Consider the following 17,779-nt stretch of genomic DNA (forward strand, 5'->3'; position numbering starts at 1 on the left):
CCATTACTTTTTGACGCTGACCACAGGGCAGAACCGCGGCCCACTTCAAATCTCCACACCCTCTGACAGAGGCACGAAGAATAGCTTGGTGAGGGGAGGGCCAGAGAGCCTGAGACGCCATCTCTCCCTCTCCCTCCCCCGTGGCGCCCGCTCTAAACCAGGCTGTCATCCGACCGGAGCTGACACGGCTTTGACACGCTCGCATCCTTTACCAGGGGCAAGGGAAGTGCGGACACCTGCCACCTCGCTTTGCTCCAGTCTTTGGGGAATCTCCCACACGGATCCTGCAGATGGACTCACGTCCAAAGGAAGTCAAACAGACGGACGCACGTGCCGCCAGCAGCTCACAGTCTTAAACAGATGACACGGAAACCAGGATGCTCATGGAACCAACTCAAAAGAGAAAAATAGAGGGTGGCAGAAATATTCATCAAGGATAAGAATAGAAGGAAAAAGACCTGAAGATCCTAGCTGGCCACAAGCTGAATAAGTCTGCCCCTAAGAGCCGGGAAAGAACTTGTAACAAAGGTACTCCTATTTGCAGGTGTTCAAAGTAAACCTGCAGTGCGTAATCTCATATTACACTGTCGGTCCCCTATTATAAGGCCTTATACATGGAAGGTAAGACACTGTTTTTGAGAATATTATATGCAGTTTGGGAATAAGCGTTAAACATTTTTAGAGAAAGTGGAGATGACCCAAAGGAGAACAGTAATAAATATATCCTAGTGGGGAAGGAGCTTAATTTGGGGGGGGTGGCGGAAAGAGGTCTAAGAAGTCACTTAAAATGGCTGTTACTGAGAAAAGCAAAAGGGTCCGTGTCTAATGGCATCATTAGCAGCATCCCACTCATGGAGAGTGAAAAGGATTACCTTTTCCTTCATTTCTTTTTTTTAACATTATTTTATTTGGTCATTTCCGAACATGATTCACTGGAGACAAAGATCCTTTTCTTTTCCTCCCCCCCTCCCCCCATAGCCGACGCGTGATTCCTCTGGGTGTCACCTGTGTCCTTGATTGGAACCCATTTCCCTGTTGTTGGTATTTGCATTAGAGTGTTCGTTTAGAGTCTCTCCTCAGTCATATCCCCTCAACCGCTGTATTCTGGCAGTTGCTTTTCCTCGGTGTTTTCCTCCCACCGTTTGTCCTCTGCTTGTGGACAGTGTTTTTCTCCTAGATCCCTGCAGGTTGTTCAGGGACATTGCATTGACACTAATGGAGAAGTCTATTACGTTCGATTATACCACAGTGTATCCGTCTCTGTGTACACTGTTCTCCTGGTTCTGCTCCTCTCGCTCTGCATCACTTCCTGGAGGTCGTTCCAGTCCCCATGGAACTCCTCCACCTTATTATTCCTTTTAACACAAGAGTATTCCATCACCAACATAGACCCCAATGTGTTTTTCCTTCATTTCTAAGGGAGCACACAATAATCTTCTTTACTACAGAAAGCGATTTTCAAAAATATTTTTATCTTAAATATGAAACAAAAAGATGCTGATGTGTGTGTGGTTCAGTCTCAAGTCTGGCAGTTCATAAGCTTTAGACTGTTATACAAAAGGGCTATGAAAAAGCCAGCAACCCCAGACCGAACCAAAGCTAACCTAGGCGCGCTTTATGTCTGGGGGGACCAAACAGAGCTTGACGAAGCAGGGCAGATCATGACTGCTCATGAGTACGGAGCTCCTCGGCATTAGAAATATCGGAAGTTAGAAAGGGTGACCAAGGAAGGGACTGATGCGTCTGCCCCCAGAGCTCTTCAAGAAGAGAAGGGAAGTCGTTCAGGCCTAGTCAGGAGGGAGGGGATTTTACTAGACAGACTCCCTTCTAGCCTCGGGATTCTGCCTTTATTTGAGCAGAGTGACGGACTAGGCACGGAAATCAATCCGAAGGAAGAAAACGTCGCCAGGTGTTTATTGGTGTCAAGTACAGTAAGTTCTCGGGGTGTGGAGTACACAGGAGGTTAGGCTTGGTGGTAGAAGAGACAGCTCGGGACAGACAAGTGCCTGGCTGGGAAGTAAACATGAAGAAGGGCACCCAGAGAGGTAGGCGGCAGAAATAAGAACACCGCCCAAGCGCAAGTCCAATCCAGCACAGGCTCCCTCCCCCCCTTCCTTTTCAGTGCCACTAATCTGACCGGAGATTCTGACTTAGCGAATGTGCCGAGATCTTGATGCAGAAAATACAACTCAGCAGAGATCTGTATTTCTTCTGAGGGAAAAGCGATTCCGTTTACTCTGCTTTTTTGAGCCTGTCCTTCGTGGCGTCTCGAGGGAGAGTGGGAGGACCCTTGTGACAAGCCACAAAAGGCTTGGGGAGTCGGGGAGGAGGATGTTGCAGCGTTTGGGGGCGGATGTGGGTGGTAAAGGGCAGCTGAAAAGTCCCAACACCATTTGGATATAATCATCCTGCCTAAATTCCCCCCGATGACCATGCCTCAGATCTGAAGCCAGTCTGTGTCTGTAGGATAAAAGAAGCAGCAGTCAGAGAAAGTTAGAAGCTAGATAGAGTCACGATCCTATAACTGTTCTCTTAGGAAAATAAAAATGGGGTCTGTACCCCAAAGAGATCATAAGGAAAAAGACTTGTACAAGAATATTCGTAGCTGCGCTCTTTGTGGTGGCCAAAACTGGAACATGAGGGGCTGCCCCTCCGTTGGGGAATGGCTGAGCACACTGTGGTATCTGCTGTGATGGGATACTCTTGTGCTCAAAGGAATGATGAGCCGGAGGGATTCCACGTGAACTGGACGATGCAGAGCCAGGAGAACACTGTACGCAGAGACGGACACGCTGCGGCACGATCAAAGCTCATCGACTTTTTTACCAGCAGCAACGCAATGACCCAGGACAATCCAGGACAAGAGAAAAAACTGTGGAAACGGAAATGCACCAGAAATGGATCAGGTAGTGCGGAGGGGATAGGGCTGGGGCTGGGCTGTGAAAGGATCCTCTGCCGCAGACGGGAATAACGCGGAAGTCGGTTTTGAACCATGACACTCGCATAACCCAGCGGAACGGCTTGTCAGCTTCAGGGGGGGAGGAAAGGAAGGGGCAGGGTGGTCACGAGTCATGTGACTGTGGAAGGATCTGCTGAATAAAGAAGGGGGAGAGGAACTTCAACACGGGCCCGCTGGGGAAGAGTGAAGAACGGGGTATGTGGGCAACGGGACAAAACTAAGCCAAGGCACCTCAGACCAGGCTTTCCGCTTCAGTCCGAGCTCCCTCAGGCCCGAGTCGATTCGCCAGAAGGATGACGCTCTCGTGTTACCGTTCAGGGGCTGAGCCTGAAGGAGGACGGGGGATGGATAAAATGAGTTCACAGGATTTTTCCATCTTCAAATTCATTCAGCTTCTAAAAACACCAGCACAAGAGAAGCTAAGAACGGCTAGTTAGGAGCAAGAAGGCCCACAGCCTGACACTCTTCCCGTTCCTGTCCCGGGGAAGCTGCCTGCACCAGTCGCCTCAGACTCAGCTGCCACGAAGGAGCGCCTGTGGCGCGGCTTCCGGGGTGGCTCAGAGGCGCCGGAGCACACCCGAGTTGCGGTCAGTGGACAGACTCCAGGCCTGGCCTAGCTACTCTGGGGCATGTCTCGTGGGCCCTGTTGCTGCTTCGTTGGGGTTCTGCGTGTTGAGCTGCTGCAGGGCCTCAGGACGGGTCAGGCTGGGGACGCAGGAAGTGGCCAGGCCCAGGGCAAGACCACTAGGGGCACGTGGTAGCTCCCAAAAGAAAGGGCTGGAGGAGGACCGCTCGTGCTGCGGCTCTGCGCAGAAGCTGTTCGTCATCCGTGCAGGATGGATCTCACGCGATCCCACATGAGGACGGGGGCACTTTGGCTTGGAGCTTAGCCCCAGGGAGACACGGCCTTGGAGGGCAACGGCAGGGCTTGGTTGGGGCTTCAGAAGGGCAGACAAAGCCCAGGTGAGCCCCCCCCCCCCCCAGGGCCCGGACAGGGAGTGTGGCAGGGCTTGAATTGGAGAGTGAGAAAAATGATGGGCGTTTAGCTCAAGGAAACTCATTTTTCTGCAGCGACGTCCCCGTGATCTTTAAGAAGTGCCTGGAACAAATGGCAAGGCCAGATGTCAGTGAAGCGCTTCCACTCGGGGCTCCTCCCACAGGGACAGGGAATGCTGGTGGCTTGAATGTGGCCCCGGTATCCATACGGAAATAAACGAGGGAATGACAAACGCTGTCTCGAGGAGCGACTCTCAAGCTTCGGGGTCCCCCTTTAAAATGGCAACCGAACGGAGGACCCCCCACGAGCTTGTATTTAGGGAGGTGACAGTCTGCTTTCATGGATCACATCAGACATTTTAAATCTTGGTATCATGATGAAAATAGCTTTGATGTGGACTCCTGAAAGGGGCCTGGTGACCCCCACTGCTCCCTGGACCATATTTTGAGAGCTGCAGGCCAATAACGGGATAGAGTTGGACTAACACCCTACAGAACAGTCAATCAGTCTAAGAATCTCAGACAGAGTCGTGGTCCTGGGAGAAGGAGGAGGAGGAGGAGGAAGAGGAGAAGGAGGAGGATGAGGAAGAGGAGGAGGAGGAGGAGGAGGAGGAGAAGAGGAGGAGGAGGATGAGGAGAAGGAAGAGGAGAAGGAGGAGGAGGAAGAGGAGGAAGAGGAAGAGGAGGAGGAGGAGGAAGAGGAAGAGGAGGAGGAGGAGGAGGAGGCAGCAGCTGGTAGAAGTTCTTTTAGGAACTGAACTGTGTGCTTGGGATGACCCCAACTTCTCCCTGAAACCAAGACTCCTCTTTTAAATCTGTGTTTTTCCCGGCATGTAACACGATGGCGACTTTTGAAATATGCCACTCTTCAAGGGCCTCCACGAGGCCCGGCATCCTAGCAGTGAGAAGTTGCGACTTAAAAGACGGATGACTAGAGAAGAGGACAGGATAGTCAAGAAGCAGGCAGGAAGGCTTCCTTATTCCTACCACGCACGACGTAAGAGCCGGGGATACGCCAGGAGCTTACAATCGAAAAGCACCCAAGAAGACCCAAGCAGACAGGCAGGTGGGAAGGGAGGAGAAGTCAGCCCGCTCCCTCTTCTTAAACGGAGTCGAGGGCTCCTTTCTGGAATCCGAGGGGCCCAGAGCCCTGATGAGGGCTTTGGTGGGGTACGGCTGAGGGATAAGCAGCGGTGACTCACCCGTTGCACCGGCACCCTCGTGGCATCAGGAGCCCCAGTCAAGCCCCCCAGGACGGGTGGACGGTGATGGCGAGTTCATGAGAGGACAAGGCCCAGAGGTAGGCAGGCTGAGCAGGCATGGCGGGTGGGAATGTGTCTGGGAATGGGGTGCTCCCATCAGCAAGGTCATCAGTCCATGAAAGGCCGAGGTGGGCACCGTGGCTGGGGTTCCGGCTGGCCCCCCTTACCCTGACTCAGGCGGCTTAGGGCCTGAGAGTGAGGACACCTAATTCTACCTCTCCGGTGATTTGAGAATGGGGGAGGGAGGGAACACCGAGGCATTCTGCTAAGGGGCGATCCCAGGGTTACCTCCTCTGGTCCTCACAGCAATGCTGGGAGGCGGCTGCTGCGATGATCCCCGTTTTCCAGAAGCGGAAGCGGACGGAGGTGAGTGAGGTGACTGGCCCAGGTCCCCTAGCGAGGAAGCCTTGGAGGCCAGATATGATCTGGGTCTTCCTCGCCCAGACCCATGCTCTCTCCCTTGAGCCCCGGGGGACAGTATCTGAGGACAGGCGGGGAGCTGCTCGTTCCCGTCTGAGATGGCTCCGGTGGCCGGCAGGACGTCCTCGAGCCCCCTCCTTCTGGGGCACCACAGACTGCGGTGACGACAGGGCACTGTCCTCCCCACACAAGTCACGACTCCACGCGCTCTCCCTGGGCAGGAAGCCCGGCTCTCTCCCCTTCTCCCAAGATGTCAGGAGCTCAGCTCGTCTTTTTGAAGGGTCAGGAAGCGGGGGAAGCACATCCCTGGGAAGGGCTTGGCCAGAGAAGCAGCAGCTCTTCTCCTCCCTTGGATGGGTTCTGCCTGTGGAGCTACTTCCTTAGGCCAAAGCAGGGAGAGAAGCAGGCCTTGAAGAGAGCTCAGCGTGATGCCCTGATCCCTGCGCCTGGCAGCAGGCTTCTCACTCAGCGCTGCAGGCAGCCCCTGAACAGAGGGGTCTCCATGGCCTCGGAAGGGGCAGACTCGGGCACTGCTGGCTCAGGGCCCGAGCCTCCTCCTGCCCTTGCTGCCCTCGTACAGCCCGCTCGGAGGGCTGTTCCATTCAGAACGTGAGTGGGGCCCCACGGGATTTTCGTCAGCCCACCATTACCATGATACCACCCAGAGAGCGGACTGAAGCCCCCGCACTTTGCCGCTCTGGGCTTCGTGCTTTGGGGAAGGAGAGGGAGAACGCTTTCAAGGAAGCCGGACTCGATCTGAAAATGCCTCCCCTGTCCTGGAGCCCCTTCTTTCCAGGACCTGACCAGACCGACTCGCAAGTCCGGCTCTCCTCGCAGACTCCACGGCCCTTTGGGCCTGAAGAAGCTCTAATGGAAGCTCTTTTGGGAAGGGAGAAGCTGAGTGGAGAACGTGCCTTTTCTTCCCTGGGTCAGTTCCTTTGTGGCGATAGTCAATACAATAGTTTCTTGCTTTGGAAAATGAGGAGGAGTGGGGGGAACCAAGGAGCAGAACACAGAGGGAGGAATGGACCTGGTCTGGGTTGGATGAGAGGCTCGGTGCCTGCCCTCCCTATGGCCAACAAGTCTTAGCTTCTGGACAGGGCATCAGAGGCCAGCAGCAGCTGGGGGCCTCGGAGCCTCCGGTAGGCAGCTCTGTCCTTTGGAACCTACAGAGCTTCTCTGCTCTGATGGCACGTCCAGCAGCTGCAACTGCGGAGGCAGCAGAGGGCAGAAGGTGAGAGAAGGTTGATTTTTGCTGATTAAAATATATAGATTTAATTAAAAATGAGTTTAGGAAACACGTTTGCAAAGGGACATCATGTGGTTCCCCATTTCTGACGAGCAGCATCCAAGATCTAAATGCCAGATGGCTTCCATTCTGCCATTTGTGATCAGTCTCTAGGGATATGTTTAATCTTGACTGACTCAAGGAATAAAAAAGTCTTAGCACCGAAATGACTGTAAAGGTCATCCAACTTCCCATTCAATGAAGGCATCTTTTCTATCACATTCCTGACAGATGCTAATACGGTCTTTCTGATAAGAATGAACTCACTGCTTCCTGAGGTGGCCCCTTCCTGTGCAGTCAGCTCTCTTTGCTGGAGCTCTTCTTAACCAGGCACTGCAACCTGTCCTCTGGTCATTTCTATCAGTAGTTCTAGCCCTACAAAACAGTTAGCCCACTCCATCTTCCTTGACAACTGCTCAAATGCTTGATAGGAAGACCAGTATCTATCTGGTTTTCACTCAGTTTTCTTTTCCCCAATTTAAACGTCCCCAGTTCCTTCACCCACTTTTAACACAGCAGTTTTCAACTCTCTTGGTCTCTATGTGATGAACAAAGAAGTCCAACGTCTCAATCTACTGTTAAAATTGACAGTGTTTAATGGTAAGACAAAAAATTATATCTACTTCTCCATCATATGCTTCAAAAAGTTCTAAATGGTTTTAACATAAAAACAGGATAGCCAAGTTATTTATTGCAATTGTGGGAAAGGGGATGCATTTTTATTTATTAGACAAATTGGAGGAAATGTTAGGTGGAGAAGAACACATGGATTTTGGGAAATAAAAACGAAAAAAGTCTGCATGACAAAAAATGCAACCAAAATTTAAAAAAAGATAAATAAATGCTTGGGAAAAATGGTGCGTGGTCAATATTTTGACAGCTGTTTGACATATAGAAGCCAAAAGGAACTAAGGAAAATGGGCAACTCCTTATCCTAACAGAGAAAGGGTGAAAGGATATAAAGACATGTCTATAAGATGTACAGGAGAGGAAACGTAAATTGTAAATAATCACTTGAAAAAGTGTTAAAACTTCACTAATCAGGAAGAATGGAAATAACATTTATTATACACCAGACGCTACGTTAGGAGCTAAGATACACCAAATGAAGTTTAGTTTCACGTCCCAAAGGTTCACAATTTATTGGGACGGATCATGTAAATAAGTCCATGTGGAATCAGAAAATAAATGAAAAGTAAATTTGTGGTTCCACTTCTCATCCATCTAGATCCCACAACAATCAAAAGGTAGAATTTTTTTGAAGAGTAATCTGGGAACATGGAGTAAGACCAATAAAAATGATTATGGATTTTGATGGAATAATCTCGTTCCTGAGATGATATTCCAAGAATATAATTAGAAAAGGAAAAAAACTTAGCTAGATAAAGATTTCCATAGCTATCTTATTTATAGTAGTGAAACACTGGAAACAACCTCCATGGCCAACACTTGAGGCAAAGCTCGACAAATTGCTGAATGTCACAAAATCGAGGCATCACAGATTAAGAGCTGGAAGTGACTCTGGAACTTGTCTTTCTTTTCCAGTGTGGGAGTATGGGCAGCCGGGAGAGGGAGCATAGGGGTGGGCAACCTAATGGCTGAAGCATGTCTAAAACATGTATGAAGAGGGGGCATGGGCACACAGGCATGCTCTGTGCTGAATTATGTATTTAAAAGAACATTAGAAGACAAACAAAATAAAGAACACTAGATAGTCATAAGAAAAGCAATCTACATATAAAATGAATCTGTTCTTTAATGGGCAACAATCTTCTGTTCTGCCATGTAGTGAAGCCAACAAGCATTTATTAAATACCTGCTATTTGCCCGTTTCTTTGCCAAGTGCTGGGGGCACAAAAAAGATAGAAAGCCCCCCATGTGTCCATGTGTATATGGAAACGTACAGGGAAATATTCACACACAGAGATGCCCATTTGATTTGGCCTTTAAGTCAGAATAATACGTGGAAAGGGACTTCGTGGGCCTTTGAGATGCTTCTGTTAGGGCTGTTGCACAATTTATAAGGAAAGGTTGTTAGAAGTAAATAGAACCCGGCAGCCGGAACTGAACTGAGATGTAGCTGGAACAGCACCCCAGAGTGGGCCCCCGAGTCCAAATCCCTCTCTTTCCAAAGGAAACAAACGGAGCCCTGGGAAATGCTAGCTGGTCAGTGTCTGAGGCCCCATTCGAGCCGACCGGCCCGCGGCTCCCCACTCTGCGCTGGGGGTCTCTACTGCAAGCGTCCTCTAAGTAGCTGCATCACCCACTTGGATTTCTGGCCCAGGGATCCCCCCGCCCTCTACAGGGGAGGCGGTCAGGCCACGCCTCTTGGCCATGCACAGAGAACCCGAGCGTCGCGTCCCAAACGTTCCCCCCAGACCACAACAACCTTCACAGACTTGATGAAGGATCGTTCGGCCGCTGCTTGGTGGCCTCCATGACTGCCCCCCTGCCAAGTGTTGAGGCGGCCCACTCTACTTTTAGGGAGCTTCTTCCCGAGGACGTCCCATTTGTTGACCACCACTGCCCCTACCTCTCTCAGTGGACTGAGCCCAGGGTTCCGGCGCTCCGTTTCCTGGTCATCTGGACTGTACGCCATCTATCCCCCCGCGGGTCCGGCTCCCCACCGTGCCTTGTTCCATGACCTCCTGGCACAAGGTTTAAGAGGGCCACGAAAGTGGGGGGGGCTCAGGTGGCCGGGAGTGGCCGGGCAGGGACCATGAGGGGTTCTGGGAAGTGTCTGTCCCCAGGAGCACAGACACGGGGGGGCATCTAGCCATACACCCAGGACCGGAAGGAGCTCTGAGACCCTCTGCTCTGGCCGAGGAGGCCCAGGGAGGCCAAGCGGCCGTCCAGCTTCCTTGGAAGAGGCTGTCTAGATGCGGGACCGGAGTCAGGAGAAGGCCTGCGTCAGGCGGCCTTCCTGGGTCACCCCCACCAGTTTTCTCTCCGGTTTAGTCTGGGTTGTTGACGCTTTGATTTCAGCATAAATGCCCGCTGGCATATGCCAGGGAAACCAATGCAGGCCATTTCGGGGCTGTTCCCTTAAGCTGTGCCAGCTGACCCCCGTCACTCTCCCCTAGATGGGCCTTCCGGAAGCAGTGGCCCAGCAGCCCGGGGAGGAGGACCAAGTCAACGCCTCCCGGCATCCCCTCGCCGGTGTGCCCGGGAGCAGGAGGAGGGCCGCCGGCCGGCCCGGAGATGGCCACGGCCACTGGCGCCTGCTCGGCCCTCTCCGACCCGCTGTCTGCGAGCCGCCCGTCCTCAGGAGACGGACCCGATGTGGGCTCGGCCGTCCCTCGGCCAAGGACAGTCTGCACGCGCGGCGTGGAAGGCAGCCAGGGAGGAAAGCCAAGAGGCCGGCTTCCCTCCGGCACCTCTCCTAGGGGGTCCTTCCCCGCGTCCACCCCACCGCTCTGGGCTCTCCTGGGGGCAGACGCAGGCCCCGCCGCCTCCCCGAGGCCGCCTCTGTCCCCGGGGCTGCGGCTGCCCATTCTCGAAGGCCACGTCCTCTTCCCAGTACAATATTCTGGAAACTCTCGGACCGCAACGCGCTGGAAGCCCAACTCCCCTCTCAAGTTCCCCCTCACTTATGGACGAAAAGAACTCCTGCGGCTCCGGGAACATCCCTCGGCCGACCGGGCCCTCTTTTCTCCCCTTTCGGTACTCCAGACCCTGGTCATCCCGAGGGAAGCATTCCCTACCCAATGGGGCTCGGCCTACCTGACCTGGCCCAGCCGGGGGCACGAGGCACCCCGAGAGCGGCCGACGGGGCGAACCCCGAAGACGGTCACCCTCGGGAAGAACGAAGTCCGCGCCTTCTGCTTCCCTGGAAACGCCCCAGACGTGCCCGCCCCGAAGGCCCTGGAGAGGGTCCAAAGGCGCTTCTGAGGTTTCTTTTCACCTTTTTATGTGACGCTGAAAACTGATGGGGGTGTGAACGGGCCGAGCCGCCACCGTTAACCCCACCGTGGAGCAAGCGAAGCCTTTAGGGTAGGAGAGGCTGACGGGGGCCACCCTGGAGCGAGCGGGAGACGCTGGGCTCGGGGCGAGCCCTGGCCAAGTGGTGCGCCAAAGGGCTCTCGCGGCACAGCGGCTCCGGCCAGAGGGCGGCAGGGATCCCTCCCCGGGCCAGAGCTGCTGGCCCGGGGCTGCCCTTCTCTGTGCTGACGACCCCATCACAAACGGCCTAGAAGAGCGCTCCTCACGGGAGGCCTCGCCATACCTTCCGCGGAGGGCATTCGCACCTCCCCGCCTCATAATGTAGCCGACATCCCTGTAAAACCCAAAGGAAAAACTCCTCCTGGGAAGACACGATGGGCCTCCAACTATCGACGAAGACAGTGCCAGCGCGAGTGCCAGCCTCAGCGCCAGCCTCAGCGCCAGCCCCAGCCCCAGCGCCAGTCCCAGCCCCAGCGCGAGTGCCAGCCTCAGCACCAGCCCCAGCCCCAGCGCCAGTCCCAGCCCCAGCGCCAGCGCGAGTGCCAGCCTCAGCGCCAGCCCCAGTGCCAGGCCCAGCGCCAGGCCCAGTGCCAGCACCAGCCCCAATGCCAGTGCGAGTGCCAGCCCCAGCGCCAGCCCCAGCGAATAAGACACGGAACGCCCGCAAGTCTTCTCTTAGGCGCCTCAATCTTTAGATCATGTGTTCAGCAGCTACGAGGGGGCTCTCGCCGCAGTGACCGACAGAGAGTTCAGGCGAGAGGCCGTCCCCTCCCGGCCTCCACCACAAGCGGGCGCATCGTACCACCTAATGCAAGGCGTTCCTGGTCGACATGGGGGCGCGCCAACCTGGCCTTGGACACGCGCTGCCTCTGCGACCCTGGACCACGCCGAGCTCCCGGGAGGACTGCTCCTGGGAAAGGGAGGCGAGGGGAGGACGGCATCTCTGGCCCGTCCGCCAACACAAGGCCTCGAAGGACGTCCCGGCCTCCGAGGCTCTCTTTTCACTCCACTCTGTAAACCTCAAAATTTCTTAGACTTATAAATGTTGGAAATTTCACCATTGGGAAATTTCATACTTGAAAAATTTCCTATTGATAGTGGGTCTTGACTATTGGAGATTTTTTTCTCATTTTTTGTACTGAAGGTACACATAATTAATATTAATATTATTTTTCCCTACAGTAATACAAGTTAATATATATACTCTTGCTATAATATCAATATATGCCTAAAAGCTTTAAACTATGGGAACCTGCCATTTATTGATAAAATATTATAGGACTGTGATTAATGTTTGTATCTGATTCCAGGAAAAGGGACAAAAACAAGGAGCACAGACTAAACCTGAATAGTGCCAATAGAGCACACATGAAATATTAAAGTGAGACTCGAGGTTGCGACGCTTAACTTATGTTTAAGTCGTAGGACTTCCTTGTATCTACACTCTTTTCGAAATACTCAAACAAGTACAAAGCTTGACTATCATGCTGGCTCCCTATATCCCTGAGGAAAAAATCAGACAAGGGAATGACATTTCCCCATCAAAATAGAATTCTAATTCTTTTCTTCTTATATTATGGCAACTTCCTGTAGTCTTGGCTACAAATGGCTAAGTGAAATATTACTGCATTCTGTCCTACATACTTGTGGGATAGAAATTACTTTAAACTGGACCTATACAAGGTCTATTTTGAATTTTTCTTATGTTTTTGATTATTTTTCTATTCTTTTGATAATTGACACATACACCCCCATAACTGAACATTGCATTCTGAGCTAAACTTGATATTTTTTTTAAATACTTACTTCAGGGGGATTTTAATTTAAAATCTAAGAATTTTTGAATTTTTTTTGTTTGAGATTGTATTTTTATAAAAAAAAAATCCAAGAATTTTGTTTAAGATTTTACTTTTATAAAAAATTCAAAGATTTTGATTCTGTTTGAGAAAAGATCTTCAAGAAAGAAGCTTGAAACTTTTATATCCAGAGAATGAACTGTTGCAGAAAGATGCCGAAAACCTACACTTCATCAAGAAGATCAAGAATGAACTTTGGATGTGATTGATTGGGCTGAACTTTTGATTGAACATTTATTATAACTGTACACATTTATGCCAAAAGGGACTGCCCCTAATTTGGCTTTCTGTCAATGCGCCTAGCAAAACATTGGTTTTGCTTTCTTTTCTATTTCCTCTCTCACTATTCTAATTTCTCTTAGAAAATTGAATATTGTGTATATCTTTAGTTAGAAGTGAATTTAGAACTACAAAATGATTATGTTAAATGATCAATGGGGAGACTAGTCTCCCAATGATCATCAGGGGGGATTGTAAACCTCAAAATTTCTTAGACTTATAAATGTTGGAAATTTCACCATTGGGAAATTTCATACTTGAAAAATTTCCTATTGATAGTGGGTCTTGGCTATTGGAATGTGAACCCCTTTGGCATGAGAGTTTCCCCCTCCTCCCTTCTTAAGATTACTTTAGGACAGAAACCTTTTGCTGAACAATGGAAAGGACTTTGACCTATGCTTAAGCATAGAACAGGAATTTCTTTGAGTCATGATTGATTTTGGAATTGATACAATGGAGATACTTGGAATCAATCTCCACCCTACTCAGTCCTAACAGGATTGAGAAAGGGCTGCAGCATAGATCAAAATTTAATTATTCCAATCTCTACCCTACTCAGGTTAACAGGATTTAGGAAGGGCTGCAGCAAAGGATCAAAGATTTAATTATTTGAAAATATGACCTTCAACAGACATGTACAAAGCCAGAGACCTCTGGGCGGTCCTGGGTTAAGCTAGAGCCTCCATTGGCACAGGGAAATTGATGGACAGTGATTGGTAGATGTGAGAACTGAGGGGAGGCAACTTGGATGGTTTCCTTAAAGAGAGAGGGATCTGAAGACTCAGGGGGGTGTTTTAGGTTTTTGTCGGAGTGGTTGCGGTGTGCTCTGAGAAGCTTGCTCTGAAGGAAGCTGAAGGTGGGGGCTCTGAGACTGTTTCTCCATTTTGGTCACATGAGTAATAGGGACTGATCTCCTTTCTTTGCCCCAGCTATCTAAGGGCTTGGACCTTTTGGCCCAGCCTAAACAGAAGGGGTATTTAAGCCCTATTCCCTTCTCTCCCCTTTCCCTCTACCTCTATCTCTCTATCTCTAATTCCTTTCTTCCTCCTGTTTGTAATTAAAACTCCATAAAAGGTTGACGGCTGACTTGAGTTTTCATTTAGGAATTACATAGCTGAATTCCTTGGCAACCTTAAATTAATATATATCAGTCTTTTAAAAGTGATTTCCTTGTCACAACTCTTGGGCCAAAGAGAACGAGCCTCGTTGCTCCTCCACAGGGCAGCCCTAGAAATACCGAAAGGCGGCTCATCGTCACAGCCGTCCCCACGCTTCACTCTCCTTGCACAGCTGGACCTCAGGCCAATCCTGGTGGTCTCCTCCGGATGCTCTGCAGCTTCTTGGTGTTCTTCCTGGACTGTGGTGCTTAGACTGGAACGGAGTCATCCAAACAGACTCCTCAGGTCCGAGAACAGGCAATCACTGCTGCCTTCTTTCTGGAACTTGGGCCTCTCCGGATGGAATCCAAACTGGATTCGCTTTCTGGCTTCCATCACACACGAGCAGCCATGACCTATCTGCAGGCTGCGGTCCACTGAGACCTCAGGCCTTTTACCAGTAAGCGTCCCTGTCCTTCCGATCCCTTTACTCGTTGTATGGATTCGATTGTTTTTGAACCCCCGTGGAATGGCTGACCTGTGCTACTATTTTTTAGGATATAGATTTTGTCTTCATGTACCGGCGTGCCTGGCACTTCTCCCTTTGCCCCGCGACAACATCGTAAGCGCTGTTGTATAGGTTACATTATTAGTGTATAAATGATGAAAAGGAGGCTCGGAGAAGTTAAGCGACTTGCCCAGCATTTCTGGCGGTTACTGAGGATCTGGGCACCCTCTTTTCTTAAACAAACGTTTACTTTAAATCATTTTCCCGTGTTGACACGATTCGTTTTCTCCCCTCCCTCTGGGGTACAAGAGCGGGGAGGCGCGTGTCCCTGGATTCGGCCAGGGCTCACAGGGTGCGGGCGCCTCTCCTTCAGAGTGGGGGCACTGGCTTGCCAAAGAGGGTCCAGGAGAGACTCCCGAGGTCACGACGAGCCTGTTCACAGCGGACAGGCACTCGGGAACGAGGCCGCGGCGAGTCACCCTCGGGTCACTTCCGAAACAACCTGTGCGCACGGTGTGAGCCCATCGGTGTCCAACGTGAGTTAAGAGCCTCTATGTGCCCGGCGCTCGGGCGACACACACACAAAAGGGAGGGTGTCCTTGTTGTCCGAGTGAGGGAAGACCGCGCAAATGAGCCGGCGGAAAGGGAGGAAGGAGGTACTGGCGGATACCTGGGTCAGGCACAAAGCTGGCAGAGGCTGTCTTGGCTCCATCTCCGTCACAGGGCTGGAGACCGAACAGGAACCCCCAAGTTCCCCCCTGGTAACCCTGTCAGAAATGAGAGTGAGGTTAGACTGGCACGACCCGCCTTGAGGAAGCCAGGGTGGCCCTTGGGATCATTTCCTTTTTGAGACGGGCATCACTAGCCCAAACCCCGGGGGAGGGCGTGCAGGCGTCCACATTCTCGTGGTACAGACAAAGAGACGGAGGCACAGGGAGGGCACACAATGGAGCCACTGCCTCAGAGAGGACCATCCCGGTGGGAGCCAGGATTTAAGTTCCGGCTTCTCTTCATTTTCAGTCTACGGCTCTCTCCAGTGTCCCTTACCAGGCAACAGCGACCAAGCCTTAGGCCATTGCTTAGTCAAGAGGCGACCCGGAATTCTTGAAGTGATGCCCCGAACGCGAGGCCGGTCAGGCCCTTGGACGCTGGGTGCCTTCCCGTGACAGACTTCTGGACCGCCGTGACTACGGCCCGGGAGACCCCAGCCTCTCAGGGTGCTCTCTTAAAAGATGAGTGACGCGGGATTGTGTTGGAGTGACGCTACACGTAGAACAGGGGAACTGCTCGTCCCCTCTGGCATGCGGAGGGAGACGCCACGAACCATGTAAGTTACGTACATTTGTTAATGGAATTAAATAAAGGTAAGACCCCCTGGCTGACAGGCTCTCCTCCAAGGGAGTGGCTCGTGCCCAAGGCCAAAGCACACAAGACTCTCTGATGAGGCCCAGGAGGGGGACGGGGGGGTTCACTAACGACGTCTGCCCGGTAACGGCAGATGCCAAGGTCAGGGTCCAGGCAGCTGAGGGATTCTCGAGACGGGCTCTTCCCGAAGACACGCTCCTTTGCAGCCGTACTTGGGTGAATTCCGTCAAGTCCCCCAAAGTGCAAATGTCCTGAATGGGGTCCTGCCTGATCTTTGGCAAGAGGCACACGTGGTGAGGCAGACCCTCGGGGCCTCCTGGATAGGGCACATCATCCACATACATGGTGGGCCTGTACTGTGAAGGGACAGAGCCGTAATGGGGGGGGGCTCAGCTGGCTGCCTTTAATCACCCCAAGTTTCTCCTTGAAAAGGACGACTAAGTCACGGGGCAGCACCGCCTGGGAAGAGAGGGCCCCGGAGGGGCACGAGCAGCCTGCCGCACATCACCAGGGAAGAAGGAGGCCACCAAGGGAGGGAGGACGAGGGGAGAGTCTGGGCCCGTCGCGGACATGGAGGGAGCGTGGCGCATCGACGGATGGCCGAGGGCTCCTCGGACAATTCGGGTGAGACTACGGACAAGAGCCCCACAGGACAGGAAGCTGTCGGCGGCTCGTGATCTTTGCGGCAGGAAGCAGGCCCACCTGGGCGAGATCCAGGCTCCATCCGGGGGTCCAAGTCAAAGAAACTAGCGCTAAAGAGGAAGTCACGTCGTAGGCCTGAAAGACACGCAGCTACAATGGTCAATCTGTACTCTGTGCGAGGCGGTGTGCCGAGGCCTGGGGATAGGAAAAGAGACAGCCCGTCCTCAAAGGCTCACAGCCTAGTGGAGACAGCGAGCCAACCCTGGGCACAACCAAGCACATGCAGGACAAGCGGGTCCTCACTGGCAGAGAGGAGGCTCTAGGCTTGACTTCCTGCAGAAGGTGGGACTTCAGTTAAGGCTCCCAGGAGGCCAGGGAGGTCAGTAGTGGGAGCACCTTTCTCTCTTAGCTAACGAACCTAGCTGAGGCCTTAGCTTCAGCTGTTTCTAGGCCACTGAAGGCAGCCAGGTGCCAGCATCCTAGAAAGTTTGGGTCCCTGGGCAAAGCCCCTGCTTGCCGCTCTCCTGCGACACCCCGCCATCATGTGCTGCTCACTCTCTTTGAGCCCTCATGCCCACGGTGCAAAAAATGTGTGTGATGATGGAGGTGAGAAAACAGGGAGAGGGAGAACCAAGGGGCCTCTGGAACATGCTGGAGCAGCTGTGGACATTTTCCCATGCCCCCTCTTCCAAATGCTGCATGCTGACGGCACCCAAGACCAATGACTCCCCCATAGCACAGGCCTCAGTGGGGCTCGTATTCTTCCGGGCAGGAAGGTGGGCTTTTCCCCTCCCTTGTGGGACAGAACCCTCAAAAAAGCATCACAACCGCTCAGGAGGCTACAGCATCGCTCTCTCCAACATTTCTTTTTGAGCTTCTTCTGTGGCAAATCCCCCAAGTCCTGCCTAATGACCTGCTGAATCAATTCAACACCTCCCCGTGGTGACAGATGGCTCCAAGGGCCGCCCTGGGTAGGATGGAGCCCTCCCTTGTAGACAGCTCTTGGGCTAGTGAGGGGAGCGGGATCTAAGAACTTTCACAAAGTAGTTTCAATCTGAGTGATTTTCTTCCCTTTCCCACTCTTTATAATCACAAGTGTGATGAGATGAATGGCAGAATGGGGGGTGGGGGCAGCCAGGAGAAGGCAAAATGCCAGGGGGAGAGA

This window comes from Monodelphis domestica, chromosome 1, assembly GCF_027887165.1.
Source record: "Monodelphis domestica isolate mMonDom1 chromosome 1, mMonDom1.pri, whole genome shotgun sequence".
Lineage (NCBI taxonomy): Eukaryota > Metazoa > Chordata > Mammalia > Didelphimorphia > Didelphidae > Monodelphis > Monodelphis domestica.